The sequence below is a fragment of the Vigna unguiculata genome, chromosome 6 (assembly GCF_037176805.1).
Source record: "Vigna unguiculata cultivar grain cowpea cultivar isolate G323 ecotype 2 chromosome 6, ASM3717680v1, whole genome shotgun sequence".
NCBI lineage: Eukaryota > Viridiplantae > Streptophyta > Magnoliopsida > Fabales > Fabaceae > Vigna > Vigna unguiculata.
In genome coordinates, this window is record NC_140797.1 from 19,936,715 (window position 1) to 19,942,270 (window position 5,556).

At 35.8% G+C, this 5,556-nt stretch overlaps 1 long non-coding RNA gene across 1 annotated transcript; it reads right to left on the reverse strand.

Annotated features, from left to right (window-relative positions):
- Positions 1 to 2,810: 2,810 nt before the first annotated feature.
- On the reverse strand, positions 2,811 to 3,208 carry LOC146885642 (uncharacterized). Its single transcript, XR_014995813.1, has 3 exons — positions 3,141 to 3,208; positions 2,962 to 3,066; positions 2,811 to 2,886 (listed from the first exon to the last, which is right to left on the reverse strand). It is a non-coding gene; the product is annotated as an uncharacterized LOC146885642 (long non-coding RNA).
- Positions 3,209 to 5,556: the final 2,348 nt, after the last annotated feature.

Consider the following 5,556-nt stretch of genomic DNA (forward strand, 5'->3'; position numbering starts at 1 on the left):
CTTCACACTCTAATCCACTTGAATTCATCATCTCCCTCTCCCTCCAATCAACCTTGACGGAGACGGAGGGAGAGGGGAAGGAAGATGGAAATTCCCGTATTTTTTAATCATCTCTGTTATGCAATCATTTGAGGAGGATAAGATTACAATTATGTCCGCAATTTATTTTTCAGCTTAATTATAAAAATGATGTAAAAACATGGGTTTTGAAATTATTTTTACAATAATAATTAATAACGAAAGTTTTAAAATTGTTATAAAATAAGGATTAAAAAGTCATTATTAATTATAAATTTTTTTATTGCATTATTTTATAAATAATTTTTTAATGAAATGTGTTAGTTTCCTTTATACATATTAATATTTTTTATACAACAAATCAAACTTATATAATGATAATTTTTAATCATATTTAAAATAAAGGACAATTTGGTAATCTTGTTTTTTCTTGATTTAAATATAATTTTTAATCTATCACATCCATCAAATCACTCACAAACTTCAACAAAATTTACTGTAAATGCACTCACTCTCACCTTTAATTCCATTAAAGTGAACAACCCAAACTCCACATTTTCATCCACTTGATGTCATCCTCTCCCTCTCCCTCCAATCAACATTGCGGTATAGAGAGGGGAAGGAAGAGGAAAATTCCTCTATATTTCAATCATATTTGTTAAAAACAGATCTGTCTAATTATCTTAACCACAAAGGGATCAGAATTGATTAATAAGCTTTTATATGGTTTAAGATGAATCTTGAATAAATCTTTAGGTTTTAAAGCTTAATTAATCAATTTCGCAGTTCTGGGTTAATGGACTGTTTAAATCAATCAAGAAAGATTATGAGAGAGAAGAAAGAAGCAAGACACACAATTTATACTGGTTCGATTCAAAAAGAATCTACATCCAGTCTTCTCCTAAGTAACACACTTAGGAGGATTCCACTAAACAAAAAGGTTCCAAGAATTACAAGCACACCTATGTAATTCTAACCCCCAAAACCCAAGAACTTGATTCAACAATCAAGAACTCCCCCTAGGAGCAATGCATCCACACAATTGCACCTAGGTCCACACTTCAAACACTAAAGCTACTGTAATCAGAAATACAGAAAACAAAACAAGAAACGAAAACACCTAAGTTGTGCAGATTTGACTTGATGCTCCTTGAATCAAGCAAGATCCATCATGGTAGAATCAACCATCAATTCTTCTTGGATCTGTACTTGAGTTATCTTTGCAGAATCTTCTGAAACTTTGTGTCTCTCAGATGCCTCTCTCTCTCAGATGAAGACTGCGTGATCTTTCTTATTTTTTCCAGACCCAAAACAGATTCCAAAACAGCTTTTATACAAAGGTTTTTGCTGTCACTAATTCGATTAGCAATTTACTTAATCGATTATCGTGAGTATATTTTCACTTACTTTGTACAATACTCACAGCTAATCCATTAGTTAAAGAACTAATCATATGCAGAATTACACAGCAGGCCTGAAATACATTTGATAAAGAGAAGCTAATTGCCTAATGCATATCCTAACTGGACCAAGCTATGTTTTATCCTAGATCAGTAGACATCATCAAAATTGTTCTTCATTTATGGATGAAAGGCTCCGCCTTTCAACAATCTCCCCCTTTTCGATGATGTCCAAAACATGGATTTTGATAAGCCTGCCTGCAGCACATTAAGCAAACAAAACAGCAGTACAAGCACACAAAGCAAACAACAACATAGGCATATAACAGATATCATTTTCATTACATACTCCCCCTACCAATAAACCATCAATATATCAAATTCTCCCCCTTTTTGGACATTAGCAAAAAAATCAGACAGATTTAGGATGCAATACAGGACAGCAGGAAAATTGTATCTAAACAGCGCAACAATGTAAGAGATGCAGCAGGAGATAATGCATAACAACCAGGATAACAACCAGAATGCATAACAATTTCGCATAATGGATTAGCGGGCTCCTTTTGAGAAATTAAGTAGCAACTATGTGATGCAGAACTTAACACAGACTAAGCTTCAGACAGAACACGATAATGGATTAAGGCCAAGGTTAGGCAAGCAGCTACACAGTTTGAACACAGTAGGCATACAAAGTATGACAATAATAACAACACAGTAAGTGAAGTCAGTAGCACAGGTTAACATCAGAGTGCAGACATTTATGGAAGTATAGAGCAAATAGAAACCAAGAACAATGTGATGGATAAAAAATTGACCTTTGTTATTATCACCTCTTGTAACATGACCAATAATTGGCTTTGTAAGATATCCTGCAGAAGTTCTCACATCTCCTTTCATGTGTCTTGAGCATCCATTATATAAAAGCTACATTATTTTCCTTGCATCAAGACACATCTGAAACAAAGATTAAAGAGAAGATGCAGGTACCCAATTGAACTTGGGTCCTTTCATGTTAGTGGTTTGAGGTGTTCCTTTAGGTACCCATTTGTACTCTCCTTTAGGAACCCCACAATTTTTAAAATAGCAGGAATTTGATGCATGACCAAGTTCAGAACAGTAGGAGCAAATGACAGATGTTGGTTTACTTATATCTAGAAAACTTCTGGTGCCTAATGGATTAGATTTGCCACTGTAACCTATTCCCTCTTTATTAAGCACACTCCTTTGAGATCCTAACATTGCATCAACGGAACCCGAGGCCATAGACCCCGGCCTTTTGGCCTCGGTTTTGGTTCCACCCGAGGCCATATGGGCTTTTTTTTTTTAAATTCGATACCTTTTTGGAAGAAAATCAAGCAAACAATCATGAAGATATGGATAGAAATATCAAACCTGGAGAGAACACCATACAAGACCTTTTGCCTTAGCCATTGATCTCCCTAACAACATGTTATGTGCAGCAATTGAACTATGATATAGGGAATAAGTTAGGATATTTTTATATAACATGTCATATTCATAAGATTGATATTGAGGTTCTTACCAATCTATCACTTGTCTAAGATGGTTGGGGGGAGGGCGATGCAAAGAGCAAAACCACACAGCAAGGTTCTCCCTTAGGGAAACCACAAGTAACTGCCAATGACGCCTGATAAGAAAATAAATTTATTGTTATGCATTAAAATGACTGATTATATTCATAAGTTAACAAAAATGACTTACCCAGCAACATAAGGGACAAAATAAATTTCTTTTCCACGTTGAAAGCATTTGGTCACATATGCTTGGATGTCGTCAAACTTGTTGCCTTCATGGGTGAGTTGGGGGTCTATAAACCCGTATAGACCATTCAGCCCCATAGTTTCAGTGACACCAGACAGATACCTAAATCAAAAATTGATTTGATATAAGTAAATACATAAATATATCGAATAACTATATATAATGACTAAAAGACTTACATCATCCATAATTGAATAATGGTAATATTGAGTTCCTCTTGTCCCCGTGCAAGCTCCAAGACATCTTGGGAATGCAAGTAAAGTGGGATGTCAAGATCTCTCCCAAAAATGTTAGCATCCCAAGGAACCTACATCGGCTTATCAGCTATGATTTCTGCAAGTTGGAGCAATGCACCAAGAGGATCGTCCAAAGAGAGAAGAATCTTCTTTGATTGAGGTTTTTCCTATATTGATGCAATTTCAGTTAAAATGGAATATAATTTAAGTTTGAATATAATAAACATGTAAACGTAAAAATGTAGTATATTTGTGGGTTTAAGAGTCTGTACTGGGGGGTCAGTATCAACCAAATCTCTAGGCCAGGCGAGGAAACACTGGAATGCATGTGCCACAGTATACACCTCATCTGTTGGCATAGGAACTAAAGCATACGACATGAGAACCTCCTTTACCGTGAAGAACTGTGGTTGCCTCAAATACTTTTCCACGAGCCACTAGTGTCTTCTCTGTACCATCCCAAATATATAGCTGACATGGATGAGTGTCATCCATGTCATCCCCGTGTGGAGCTGAACAACTCCCCTTTCCGCTTCTACCTGTTAGAGTCAACGATTTATTAATGTTATTCAATTACTTTATTAAATATCATTTATTCAATTCATAACTTATAGAAAACAAATTTACCCGTGGGAGACACAAATGGGTCTAGTTCTGACGGATGATCCACTGGCGAACGAATGCCATAATGCTCAAATTGGCGCATTAGTTCTTCTCTCACCTGCGCCGTGATCATTTCCTTTAGTCTTTGTTCATAATTAGCACCATGACTGCATGAAGACTGACAAGAGGAGGAACCAAAAAATTGGCGTATGCCGACTCCTGATCCAGCACCACGCACACGTCTAGGGTGCTCAGGTCGTCCAATTGCAGCAGCAAGTATGTCATGATGACCTTCTGGAATGAATCCTCCTTGGGAGGTTTGCTCAACCAACGAATCCTACAATGTAACAAAAAAATTTATAAATAAAAATACAATATAAAACATTAACGAGCAATTTAGATAAGAATTGTATCTTACAATTTGCTTAGAGATTTCTCGTGCAGAGTCAGAAGTGTAGTTGCCCGATGAGCGTAAACGGGCTAACTTCCACTTCTGATGACGTGATGGTGGTGAAGGAGGCTCAGTATCTTCACCCTCAAAAGGTGGGGGCCTAGATTTATTCTTTTCTGTCATTATCTTCTCTTCAAGTTTTCTATACCCACCACGAGATAATATGTGCGGGTTTTTATTTTGAGCACTTATGCTTTGGGCCTTTTTCCTCTTTACTTGTAACATATAAAACCCACTTTATGAATTAGTTCAAATTTTGCATAATTATCAATTGTGCTATTGATGATTTCAAATAAACATACCTGCCATCCCTCAGATGTCCGAAGCTCAAGAAATTGACGCCATGTGTCTTCATCAATCCAAGTGTATTTCAACAATGGATTTTCATTCTTTTTATGTCCAAAGACATACCTTGACGTCAACTTGGTCTTAAAACCATGAAATTTCTCAGCCACCGATGACAAATATTTTTGTCTTAGCATCGGCACATTTGAAATATCAAATGTTAGCTGCAATATAGAAAATGTCATCAACAATATTTATCATATTATCAACAAAATCAAAGTATAATTTTAATAACATTAATATTAGTTACCAATAAATATTGCCATATCATTTCCCGGTCAACTTCAGTGACATGATCAAAAGATGGCTTAAGGATTTATATTCTCTCTCGTGCCAACATTCCTAAATAGCTTTTGAAGACGTCCCCACAACGACCACTAGGCTCACCAGTGTCGACGTTAATATGAACATGTGTTTTCTGACCTTTAGCTCTTCTACTTAAGAGCTCTCTCAACCTAGTGGCTCCTCTGGTGGGTCTCTTAGTAGGTGCTTCATCCTCTGATGAAGTATAATGTTCAGCCATGTATCTGTGAAATGAAAACATAAAAAAACATTAATAAGCAACTGGCAAATTAATATATAAAACATTATTTAACAAAACACCTAAATTTTAACAAGAATATGAAATTCATACATAAAGTTATTGATTGGTCATATGTATATTCCTTCATCGTGATCTTCTCGAATTGCATGTACATCATCAACATTTATCGTTCTTCTA